Source organism: Rattus rattus, chromosome 17, assembly GCF_011064425.1.
Source record: "Rattus rattus isolate New Zealand chromosome 17, Rrattus_CSIRO_v1, whole genome shotgun sequence".
Lineage (NCBI taxonomy): Eukaryota > Metazoa > Chordata > Mammalia > Rodentia > Muridae > Rattus > Rattus rattus.
The window spans coordinates 8,450,003-8,464,337 of NC_046170.1; positions in this window are offsets into that span (position 1 = coordinate 8,450,003).

Here is a 14,335-nt window from a genome sequence, read left to right on the forward strand (position 1 = left end):
ATATCTTTAACAAATAGTGCTGTTCAAACTGGTGACATGCATGTAGAGGAATGTAACTCGATCTATATTCATTACTCTGAACAAAACTTAAGTGAAATGGACCAATGACCTCAAAATAAAAACATACACACTGAACTTGACAGAAGAAAAAGTACGGAATACAATTGCACACATAGGCACAGGAGACACATTTCCGAATAGAGCACCCTTAGCACAGGCACAAATGTCAATAATTAATAAAAGAAACCTCATGAAACTGAACAGTTTCTGTAAGACAAAGGACACTGTTATTGAACCAAGAGCCAGCCTACAGAATGGGAAAATTTCTTTTTTAAACAACCCTTCCTCTACCAGAGTATTTTTGTAAATTTTACACTAGACTATTTTTTCACAGTAAAGGAATTTATTTATATTGTTAGTCAAACCTGGGGGACTTTTAAGAAAAATCCTAGATCATCATTACACAAAAAATTTAGGTACAAAACCAATATGTAATAAAAATATAAAATTTTATTTATAAGTAAAAATAAATAAATAATTCTTTTAATTATAAAAGAATTCAAACTTTTTTTAACGAAATGATAATGACGTGGAGGAATTTCAATGAATACAGTTGACGTAGTTTTTGTCTTAAACGATTTAACATAAGAGCAGATAGGCTGCCCAATGGGCATTCCCACTCTCTTGATTAGTCCAGACCCAATGTCCAGGGTCATGGCTAGTGCTACAACAGAATAGCAGCTTCAGTTTCCACTGCCTATTCATGCCTTAATGCTGCAAAGGAAAAAGAGCATGGAACACATAATTCAGACTTCCTAGAATTATGCCTGACTTCTCATTGGAGAGTCTAAAAGAAGGTCCTGGACAGTTATGCTGTACAGTCTGAAAGACCTCAGATGTCGGCCCAGATTACTATACTCAGTAGAGAGTGGGAAGAGAGACTGATGTAAATGGGGAGCACGTGGGGAGAGGATACGTTGATAACTAGTGCAGAAGAAACTTTATAGAATCTGTTAGTGTGTAGTTAGTGGGATCTCTTAGTGATGGAAGATACAGAGTCTGAACATGTCATCCTTTGTACTTGGGCAAAGGTTCTAGTTGTTGCAGTGGGATGCATTTGTTTGTGTTGTTAGTCTAGAGGTCTCTGTAGAGATCCCTAAACAAGCCTGGCTGATGCTAGGACAGAAGGTTGCTTTCTAAAAACTGAGAGTGGGGCCTCGTTATTAGTGACAATGTTGACAGAGCTCATTGAATATGAAGAGGTCAACCTGGTGCCTACATGGAGCCTTCGCTCTTATGTTCTAATCTTTTTAGCACAAGAAGATACTCTCCAGGGTTCTGAAAATAGAAACCTAAACACCAACCCATTCACACACACACACACACACACACACACACACACACACACACACACACGTATATACATAATATATATATATAACATATACATACACACATACATAAATACACATATTTTTTTCAGACAATCTAAATTAAGGGTCTCTGTATGGTCTCTTCCCGAAGAGATGGGGAACCCTGAAGAAGAAAGGAAGGGAAGTATAAAGGTCAGAGAGGATGGAGGATATGATTCACCAAGTCAGCTATGCTGGGCTCACACAGGCTCACAGAAACTGTCAAGCATGCAGCATATATGGACCTGCACTAGGTCATCTATATCTGTTATGGCTGTTCACTTAATTTGGTGAGGGACCCCTCACTGTGGGGGAGGATGCATCTCTAACTCTTTTGCCTGCTCTTCGGACACTTCCTTCTAGTGGGTTTCCTCACCCAGACTCAGTATGAGGGCTGTTGGCTTCTCTTACTGTGAATCGTTTCCTCCTGTTTAGCTACTGTCTCTTGGAGACCTGCTGAATTCTGAAGAGGAAATGGAAGGGAAATAGGTATCTAGGAGGTAGGGGAGGTATAGGGTGATTAGGAGGAGTGAATGGAGAGGAAATTGTGGTCTGAATGTATTTTATGAGAGGGAAATCTATTTTTCATAAAAAATAAAATATGCTTCATCTACAACATTTCTCTTGGGTGAATCCTAGGTATGCTCTTAATGTACAAAGGTGAATGAAAGTCATTAAAAAGGCATATGAGACCCTTGAAACACAGTGTGAATATAAAGTCAGCCAGGCAGCATCTTGATTTGTGAATATTTGAAATGGGTAACCCTTAGAAACATTTCTAGTGTAAATACCATCAAAATTAGTATGAATTTTGATTTTCAGGAAATTTGTCCAGTTGTTTAAAACCACATATTAGAATGATAGAGAGTTGAAATATTGCAAGAAAAATAATTGTGAAAATACTTGCTAATAGTGAATAATACATATATCGAGGGAAGGGTTTTATTTACATAAGGGGATATTTCATAGATAAAGGAAAAGTAATTAAACTGGAAGGCTAAAGAGGGCTACTCACACATCTATTTTAAAGGATACTCAGTGTTTTCCTTTCACCACTTCCTTCCATCATGATCATGTCTCTATGAATGGCATTTACCATAAGAAAATGCAGAAGAGAATAATATCAGGGAGACATTTTTTATATTCTGGAAGTATTTTTATCAAGTGTTGATGTAATTAAAAAAATGTTGTAGCAGCAGTAGGAGAATTTAAAGTCTCCAAATGGTTTTCTTCCACAGAAGGCAAAACTACTTCTAAACCATTAGTAAATATCAAACAAATAGATTCATTAATGCCAAACTTCACATGGGACTCATTCATTCATTTATTCTAACATTTATTCCTCTATTCAAAAATATAGTAAACAGTAAATACATCATAAAAATTCTGGTAGACATTGGTATAAAGCACTGAAAGATTCCTATGGTTCTTTTGCTCATGAAGTAGAAATTTTCAGAGATAGCAGTTATCAAACATGTAGTTTTAAAAATTCCACCATTAAAGTATTGATATCGATAATAAATTTCTAGTTTATTATACCTGTTATCTACAAATTGGAGTCTTCTGTCAGCGTATATGTTTTCTGCCCATATACTGATTGTTATAATGATTTACATTAATCAGCTGATCCTTTCATTTGTAAAAAACATATATAAAACAACTCTGAAAAGGTGGATTGTTACATGGAGGGAATGAGAAACGAGACAGTGCTGTTTAGAACTCTGGTGAATTTGGGGTTGAAACTCTGTGAAACTAAAGGCTTATAAGATGAAATTATAGGAATTCAAGTAACAAATGACTGAAATTACCAAAGAAAGGCTACCCATTCCCCTACTTCCTGGCTCTGAGAAATAAGCACTCTTTGTTCCCCAATCTGTCACCAATATGGTTAAAACTTTAAACTCTACAGAATAAGTAAGAAGTAGTGTTTCAAAAACACTAATTAGAAGAATTTTAGGTTCAACGTAGTTGTGCAATAAATGCTTTTCCAAAAGGATAACTAGATGTAACCCAAGACAGTTTGTAATCAGATCCGGATCTGAAACATTCCCACAGTTCCTCAATTACTGAAATTTGTATCAACTATTCTGCCTTTATAGAATGTGCAGTACGAGATATAAGCTCTCTCAAGGGATTTTAGCTCACAATATTCATAATATCGAAAGTTTATTTAACCGAGGCTGGAGAAAGAAAACTGCATGGTGTAAACAGGAGAGGTTATTTCCAAGTTCTTATAACCAAGGCTCATTTCCAGGTTTGCCTTTCGATTTGGCAGACTCCTGAGCCTCATGTGTACTTCTCAGATATTTCTTTCCCTTTTCTCTATTTTCTTTTTACCTATATATTTTCTGAACTCTCTCTCTCTCAGATACAACCATCTCTCTAAGACTCTTATCCCTATTTCTGATTAAAATATCCTGAAAAATAGTGTAAGGAAACAAGCATTTATTCTGTCTCATCATTCAGAGCTACACTCCATCTTGACAAAGAAATCAAAGTGCTGGGAGCTTGAAGCAGTTGGTCACATCACATTCCAATCAGACACAGTGCATTGAATACATTCAGAGGCTCCTTTCTCCATCAATATGGACCATACCTGCAGCTATGGAATATCATACCCACAGGGGACTCTTTCCCCTTCTAATAATGTACCAAGATAAACTCTCAGTGGCAATAAATACCCATTTATTGTACAACGATATTGGACCTACCGTTCTTCTAACTAGTAGACAAGGCTTTTTGAGACATACAAACAGATCTTTGGCTTTTAACAATACCAAATCTAACAGTCTCATCATATAATATATAAACTTTCTACATGATGATCCTACATTTTTTCAAGATTTTAGTTGATATTGGCCCTTCATACTATAAATTTATTCACTAATCCATTGATATATCATCTATACATCATATGAATCTAACAAAAGCACAATGTTCCTGGTGAAGCTTAAATGCAACGCAGGAGAAATGTCACGTTACAGCCACTTGGTAGATATTTCCCTACAGGCAGTTAGAAGGAAAAGCTTCCCATTCTTTCCTTCAGTTCTCAGTTACCTCCTTATTGGAAGGGTTCTTATTCTACTTTGGGTCACTTTAATCGTGGCCATCACTGGCCACCATGTTTTGAGCTCTACTGTAGCAAGAGGAAGTCAGATGACTGAGATATCTACTAGGAGAATTTTCAATACGACATATTTTTCTTCCAAAGTTTCTTGGGCAATCAAACAGCAGCAGTCACGACACACCTGGCCTCTCTTGTCTTTGATACTATCAAACTTTCCTTTAGTATGGGGATATCATTTTTTAATGTTTGTTATAAAATATGAGTGTTTATATTCAAATAACATACAAACTCACCCATCAAAAGACTGTCTTATACAAGGACAGGAACAAAAGATAAATTTTGAAATCTAAGCTGGAAACAGTCTAAAAAGCTACAATTTATAGAGATTTGCCAAGCTGTTGAAAATATTGGACACTTAGGATGTGCGGAAATTGTTCTGGATTAGACAATTCAACCCCCCCCCTTCCTTTCTCTGGCCTCCACTGACAAGTCTGATATTTCTTTCTACTTTCTAATTGATTGCCTGCACTATATTTTCTGAGGCCACCAATGTCAAAATTTAGGCAAGTGAAATGCTGCTACCATTATAAAGAAGGAAATGGATGTGTAACTTGGATCCTTTTTATAATAATCACATCAGACAAAAAGAAATGCACCCAGGGACTTTTTAATGGGTCTGGAAACTCAGGGAAGGCTATAGGCTAAAGAACTTCAGCCATTGGAGAAGAAAACTAATGGCCCATTAAAGCAGGCAGGGCAGTACTGCATCATTCCCATTGGAATTAGGATATATGTCTTTGTTTTAAATTAGAAAGCTGCTTTGATGACATTTTAACACACAGCCTGCCTTTTACTCATTGACTACCAGTACTTTAAAAGTAGAGGCATGAATAAAGCTAAGACAGAAGCAAGTTAAACCATTGGTTTCACAAAGAAACCAGAGATATTGTGACAAATTAGTTTTCAGAGATATAAAGTTATTTTATAATCTGATTATTTTACATAGGAATTTGGAAGGTAGATATTTAGGTAAACGTAGAAAAGAGGAAGCCAATGTAATCAAGGGAAAAAAAAAGTGATGCCTGAAATAATTCTCTATTGATTGACGTCAGATTCTTAATATTTGTTCAATTGCCTCTGAAATACATTTTGTTTTCAATAAGAAGGCTTTATCATTCAAATTGATTCATAATACTTGTCTGTAGTACCATGTATGTGGAAAATTATAAGACTGCTCTTAGTTTTAAAATTTTTTTGGGGTCCCTGCAATCTTTTTTCTTTTGCTTACATATACCAACTCTGATGAATAATGGTCTCCCCTTATCTTTCTGACTGAGATCCTTCATATCAGATATTTGTTAATAATTATCTGCATCTTTCATAAAATGTCCTTTATTAAAACCATATGATATATCTCCCTATCGAACATCAACTATTAATATAAATAACTGTTGATAGTAATTTCAGAGATCTCAATACATAGTGAGGGAAAACATATTAGCCTGCAATCACAAAAGATTGTTGCAGCCAAGGACAATGCACACACAGGGAATCCCTGCCCCTTTAATGGGGACCATGGGAGCTAATGCTAATCAGTAAGTGCTTCATGTCAGCAGTTAGCACTCAGGTCCAAGGCAGGAACTGCAGCACACACATGGTATCAGGTGTACTTGCCACAGCAGGGCTGGAGAGGAAAAGATCCCAGTCTTTGCCTGATGGGTAAACTCCAGCCTTCATGGGAGACCGTGTCTCAAAAAAGTAAGGTGAACAATTACATGAAAAGAAACCTAATAGTGATATCTAGCTTCCACATGTGCAAAGACAACTGAACACATGCATGTATGCACACACGAACGTGTTTGCACACAGATTACATACACAATTTTCAACATTTATAGAGATGAAATTTAAAAAAAAACATAAAAAATACACAATGAGAATATTTTCTGCACTGGTATATTCCCATTTTTTTTCTTTTCTTTTTCTTTTTTTAATTTGTTTTAACACTCCGAATTTTATTCCCTTTTGGTACACCCTCCGACTGTTCCACATTCCATACTTCCTCTCTGCCCACCCCCACCCTCCACCCCGCTCCCCAACCCTGTCTCTATGAGGATGTCCCCCCACCCCCTACCCTTCAAGACCTCTAAACTTCCTGGGGCATCCAGTCTCTTGAGGGTTAGGTGCATCTTTGACTGAACCCATACCCGGGAGTCCTCTTCTGTGTACGTGGTGGGGGGCCTCATCTCAGCTACTGTATGCTGCCTGGTTGGTGATGCAGTGTCTGAGAGATCTCAGGGGTCCAGGTAAATTGAGTCTGCTGGTCTTCACAGGGGTGCCCTCCTCCTCAGCTTCCTTCAGCTTTCCCCTCATTCAACCAGAGGGGTCAGCAGCTTCTTTTCATTGGTTGGGTGCACATATCTGCATCTGACTCTTTCAGCTGCTTCTTGGGTCTTTTGGAGGGTAGTCACAATAGGTATATTTTTGTGAGCATCCCATAGCTCCATTAATGGTGTCAGGTCTAGGGGTTGCCCCTGGAGCTGGATCCCACTTTGGACCTGTCGCTGGACCTTCTTTTCCTTAGGCTCTTCTCCATTTTCATCCCTGTGTTTCTTTCAGACAGGAAGAATTAGGGGTTAGAGTTTTAGCTGTGGGATAGCTAAACCCCATGACCTTCATGATTCCCTGTGTTTCTGTTAGTGTGGGCTTAACAAGTTCCCTCTCCCCACTGTGTGGCATTTCATCTAGGGGCCCCCGTCGCCCGTCATTGAGTCCTGAGAGTCTAACTTCCTAGGTCTCTGGTATTTTCTGGAGGGTCCTCCGAACCTCCTACCTCCCGAGGTTGCCTCTTTTCATTCTTTCTGCTATCCCTCAGGGCTTCTGTCCCCCCACCCCCCGCCCTCCGCCAATTATCAGATCATGTTCCCCTCTCCCCCAACCCCCATCCCCTTTCCCTCCCCTGTCCCTCCCTCCCCACTTGTGGTTGCTTTCTTTTACCTCCCAGGTGGGACTGAGGCATCCTTACTTGGGCCCTTTAGCTTGTTGATTTTTTGAGTTCTGTGGACTATATCCTGAGTGATATGTACTTTTTTTTTATTTTTTGGCTAATAACTCACTTATTAGTGAGAACATGAGCATGTCATTTTGTGTCTGAGTTACCTCATTCAGGATGATATTTTCTAGGTCCATCCATTTGCCTGCAAAACTCAGAAATTCCTCGTTCTTAATAGCTGAGTAGTATTCCATTATGTAAATGAAGCACATTTTCTGTATCCATTCTTCTGTGTGTGGGACATCTGGGTTTTTTTCAGCTTCTGTCTATCACAATTAAGGCTGCTATGAACATACTGGAACACCTGCCCTGTGGCACGGCGTCACATCTTTTGGGTATATTCTCAAGAGTGGTATTGCTGGGTCTTTAGGTAGGTCTATTTCCAATTTTCTGAGGAAACTCCAAATTGATTGCCAGACAGACAGGCCATACCAGTTTGCAATCCCATCAACAATGGAGGAGTGTTCCTCTTTCTACACATCCTCTCCAACATTTGTTCTCACCTGAGGATTTTATCTTAGCAATTCTGACTACTGTTAGGTGAAATCTGAGGGACATTTTGATTTGCATTTCTCTGATCATTAAGGACTTTGAACATTTCTTTAGGTGCCCCTCAGCCATTCAAGATTTCTCTGTTGCGAAGTCTCAGTACAATTCTGTAGTCCATTTTTTGATTGGATTATTTGGTTTTTTGGTGGTTAGCTTCTCACATTCTTTACATATTTTGTATATTAGCCTTCTATGGGATGTGTTATAGGTGAAGATTTTTTCCCCATTCTGTAGGTTTCCAATTTGTCTTAGTGACTATGTCCTTTGCCTTACAGAAGCTTTCCACTTTCATGAGGTACCATTTATCAATTCTTGATCTTAGAGCATGAGGCATTTGAATTTTGTTTAGGCAAGTTCCCCACTGTGCCAATGAGTTCAAGATTTTTTCCAAATTTTTCTTGTATTAGATTCAGTGTATCTGGTTTTATGTTGAGGGCTTTGATCTGTTTGAACTTGAGCTTTGTGCAAGGTGACAAACATGGGTCTATTTTCATTTTTCTACATACAGATCGACTTGTTTGTCTCTGTAACAATACTAACAAAATCCGGGACAAGACAAGAATGCCCATTCTCCTCATATCTATTAAATGTAGTACTCAAAGTGCTAGCTAAAACAATAAAACAACAAAAAGAGATCAAGTGGATACAAATTGGCAAAGAAGAATTAAAGTTATCACTATTTGCAAATGATATGATAGTATACATAAGCGGCCCCCAATTTTCTACCAGAAACTTCTCCAGCTGATAAACAACTTCAGCAAAGTGACTGGATATAAAATTAACTCAAATAAATCAGTAGCTTATCCTATACAAATGATAAACAGGCTGAGAAAGAAATTAGGGAAACAACTCCCTTCACAATAGCCACAGATAATACAAAATATCTTGGGGTAACTCTATCCGAACAAGTGAAAGATCTGTGTGATAATAACTTCAAGTCTCTCAAAAAAAAAATTGAAGAAGATCTCAAAAAATGGAGAGATCTCCCATGCTCATGGTTTGGCAGAATTAACATAATGAAAGTGGCCATCCTACCAAAGGCCATCTACAGACTCAATGCAATCTTCATCAAAATCCCAACACTATTCTTCAAAGACATGGACAGAGTCAGTATTTTCCAATCAGAAGAAAATGCCCTTTTTGTGTTTTTTTTTCAATTATTTATATCTTAATAGTTTTTCTTGGATAATAATGCAAAGTTTATGCAAAAAAACTAGTGAGCAAAAGATCATTTGATAAGCTTGTAATAAAGATAGTTTATGAAAATATTGTTTATACAACGCAGAGTTTATGAGCAATCTTTGATAGAGATATATAACAGGATATTTTTGTGTGTAAAAGTGGCAACTAAAGTCACTTGTTTCTTTTTAAGAATCTTGAAAGAGTACAGTTGAATGTGGTCTTTCAAACACATTTCTTTAAAATCAGTGATTTGGCACAATTAGTGGTCCTTTGATACATAAGTGCAGGTGGGGATTCTTTATTAGCGTTTTACACAGTATTTACCTTATAATAAGCACTATTATAGGTTCTTTGTTTTGTTAATAAATTTTTAGAACACATCCCTGTTCTTAACAATGGTGTCCCTGCAGGAAATGGAAAAGGGATAATAAAGCAAAGGTATGAGGAGATTATGCTAGCAAGTCTCAGCTAATATTCCCAAGTCTGCTTCTGTGGTCATTAGGTTAAGAGGTAGGGATTACTAAGAAGCTTACAGTTGCCCTCAGCTACCTAAGTGGAATTCCCTTGCTAAGGAACTGAGAAAGGACATCCAGGTATGATGAAATTGGAAGAGAATTGAACTTGAAACCCAAAGATGACCCTGATGTGTTTCTACCTGTCATTTTTTTCATCCTGAAGAAGACCAGAGTACACGGGTTGAATGTATCATTCAGCTCTACAGAGAATTCTGAGCTCAAGGAAATGGAGTAGAAAATCAGATACATATAAAGCATAGGAAGCAGAAATTTCCCCTGGATGTTAAAGCTGCTCCTCCTCATTCTTCTTCTCACAGGGGGGAAAACGTTTACCAGTAAATTGGAAAAACATCAAGAGGAATCTGCATACATAAAACTTAATAATTACTTTATCTTCCATCATTTTCTCTTCGTTTTTATATTCTCACCCATTCACCATACTTGGGAAGTGACATTTAATTTTTCATTTCTTCACAGCATATTGTCTTTTCCTAGCCCCCAGATGTATATGCTGCTTGTCTATCCAGATGTGTAGGTTTCGAAAGATATTTCTATGTAATAAAATTTACAGACCTTCTGTCATTTGACAGTTTATTTCTTAGGCCCTTCTCATTAAATCTAAAGGGACAAATTGCTTTATCTGTTCCTCCCACATGCAACATTAAATAAACTTTCTGCCAGTACCATGACAAGTCTGAAGCAGACTTGCTATGTCTTTCTTAGCACTGTTTGTAGTTTCCACATATATAGGCAGTGACTTTGTGTCATCCCGGAAATTCTCCTTTCAACATAGCTAATATACAACTTTAGAAAGATAACACCACCAATTTACTTTTGTTGCCAAGACAGTGGGTAGCATTGTACAAACTGACACCAAGGCTCTGCCGCTGAAGACAAGTTCACAATTCATGTAACACGGAGAGGTCAAGCTGGTACCTATGTAGAACCTTCCTGCCCATGTTCTGGTGTCTAGAATATAGAAAGGTACACTGCAAAGTACAAAAAGGAAACATAAACCACACAAACCAAAGATTATAGACCTTAGATCTATACTCTGTCCTAACTGCAAAATATGCCAGGGCAATAGTGGCATAAACATTGTGGCCACTCCATGAGATGGTACCCATAACTGACACTGCTAGGTTTACCAAGAACCAGAGGGCCAGGGTTAAGTCAAATACTACTGGTCTCAAAAAATAAAAAAGCAATACCAATGAAATGACTCCTAATAATATTCTATTGCACTTATAGATCGTCTAATTTAGCCATCACTAGAGAGGCTTCCTTCTGTTACAGATAGGAACAATTACATAAACTTACAATCAGATATTACATACACACATGAGAGGGAGGGAGAGGAGGAGGGGAAGGAGGGAGAGAGAAGGAGGGAGGAAGGAGAGGAGGAGGGAGGAGGGAAGGAGGGAGGGAAAGGAGGAGAGTAGAGGAGGTGGGGAAGAGAGGGAGGAACAAACTTTGGAACACAGAGCTCTAAATGAGATTTCTCCAGCAAATTCCCCTCTTCAGAGAGAAGTGAACCTGGCAAAAGAGGAGGCAGAAGGAGTTGCAGAAACAGAAGGCAGGGGATGCCAGAAGACAAGGCCTATTAAATGCAACTGAACAAAGCTCCTATGATGTTACAGAGACTCAAGCAGCAACCACAGGGCCTACAGAGGTCTGCACCAGGTCTTCTATATATCTCTCTAGCTTTCTGTTAGTTGCTTGTTTGTCTATTTGTTTATTTGTTTGTTTGATTGACTGACTGATTGATTGATTGATTGATTGATTGATTGATTTGACAGTGAGGGAACTCCTGAATGTGTGAATGAGTGTTTGAGTTGGTCTTTGATTCTTGGGCATTCTATTGCTGGTCCTTTTATTTTTCTTTTGACTTGACTTGTCCAACGTCAAATAATAGTGTTTGTTTCATCTTAGTGCATTTTATTTTGTTATATTTCATTTTTAACTCTTAGAAACCTATTCTTTTCTAATGAAAGACAGAAAAGGAGTAGATCTGTGTAAGAGAGGAGATTGGGGAGGAACTGGGAGTAGAGAGGGTGCTTTGATTTTATGTTGTATGAGAAAAGAATTGATGGTTGATAGAAAAGAAAAATACAAATAAAATTTAATGCAAAATATACACATATTTATTTATTATATATTTATATTTATAGTTATAATATATATGTATATGTATATATATATGTATTTATTTGCCTATAACCTTAGAGATACCTAGCTTTATTTCTTTGATTGATTTTTTCATTTCAGTGCTGCTTAGTCTTTGAAATATTATTTTTAAAATTTTAATTGTTTTTTATTAATAACAAGTTCATCCACCCTTACTGTAACTTTGCTACTCTGGAAAAATATCCTGCCATTCTCTATTTCCATTCCTTCCTATTTCCTGGCAGCCATCTCTCTGCTCTCAGTTTCTGTGAGTTCAATATTTTTAAAGGCTACCCATAATTGCAATAAAAGCATATTTGCCTTTGTGTGCTTGGCACAGGAAATATATTTTTTGCTTATACAAAATATGTCATGTTAATTAAGTTACTTTATATAATATAAAATATATATAATGTATATATTATGTAAAGTATGCTCATATCACCTTGTCTTTGTCCATTGATCAAATGATGGAATTTACTCTTTTTTCTATCTGTCCCTAAGACGATCACTTTGATTGTAGTATCTATAGCAGTCAGCTGAGAAAACGATTCCCTAGGAGTTGGAATTACAGGCCAGCATGAGCAGCCAATTCTAAGTGCTGCAAACTGAACCTGGGTTCTCTACAAGAGCAATACATGTTCATCATTACTGAGCCATTTCTCTAGCCTGGTTTCCTACTGTACCCAGTAGTACATTCTTTGAAATTGCTAAATCAAATTTTTATCACTTTTAGTGAACATTCACCATGTTTATTATGATGATTATACTGATTTTAAACCCTCATACACCCAGTCTATTACTAAGAACTTTATTTATGTTTGCATATTTGTCAAAATTTGTTATTTTTCTTTTGTTTGATTTTTAATAAAACCATTCAAATTGATTCTACATGATATTTTATTATGCTTACATGGTGAGATGTACTGTGATATAGAATCTACTCAGACATGAAAAATGCATTAGGGATAACTATTACCTAATGAGAAAAAGCATTCTAAATAATCCCTTAATATAAGAGGCTGAAAATTGATTAAATTCACTGTTGTTCGTCTTTTGGATTTCTCTCTTCATGGTGTTTAGGAGTCAAAGGCAATGCATACTTAGAATAAAATTAACACATAAAAGAAGACACAATTAATTGAACATTACCTTATAATCTTAATTAAAATATTAGAATGAAGAACATTATGTATTCCAAATTCAGCACATAAAAAGAGAACACATGATTTTTAGAGGTTAGGACTTAATGCATAATACTTCTAGATATTTATACATACCTACAATCTATGTTTTTAAATAATTACATGAATGGTTATGACTTACTGTTTATGAATTTAAAATTATGTCTTATAAGCCACATAGGGAACACCTTCATAAATTATTTACAGTGAACTCATTTATGGATATTGTTGCATCTGTTTTTCTTATATTATGTGGGGAAATGTGGCAAACACTATATAAAATATATTTTAGAAGTAAATATGAAGCTTATTAAGAATAAATTTGATTTTGTCATAAAAAAGAATACATTTGATAAGAATTTTTAAGAGAACATCATTCAACTACAATCAAATGGGATATTTATATTTGAAGAATATTCAATACTAAGCATTGCATGTATAATGCACGTATATCTGTATTATTGATTAGAGTTTGGGAAGGCAATGTACATTCATTTCAATTGAAGCAGATTGTATATATGTGTATGTGTATTTAGAGAGAAATATGTATGAGTTAGTATTCTAGTTTGTTTCATTTGCTGTGGTAAAGGAGCAAAAAGCAAGTTAGGGAGGAAAGGATTTATTAGATTTATAAGTCACAGTCACAGTCCATCACTGAGAGAAGGTAAGAAAGTAATTCAGGCCAAGCAGGAACCTGGATGCTAGAACTGAAGCAGAGACCACAGAGAATTTCTCCTTACTGGCTTGTTTCCATGGGAGCTTATCAATCGTATCATATGCAATCGTATTTATTACTTAGATATGTTTCTTCTAATTTATTAATATTGATGGCAATTACGGCATATGAAAGCTACTAGTTATATACAATGTATCCTTCAGATTTTGCTTTTATTATATTTTTGACCCTCTTGATTAGGTCCATTCTGTTCCCATTATCATACCACTGGGTACCAAGGGACGATAGGAAACCAAAAAATCTACAAACCTCTATAAAATGATACATCTGCTCACCAAGACAGTGCCTGCTCTAAATACCATTATCAAATCAAAAATCTATTAGTATGTATTTCAGTAAGGGGTTATGTGAGGGATGTGCTTCATTCTCATCATTTACAAGTGTCTGAGAATTAGCATAGAACTTTTCAGGTTGCAGACGTTTAATAAATGTTTGCCTCATATTAGAATATACTCATGAGACCTATCCCTTA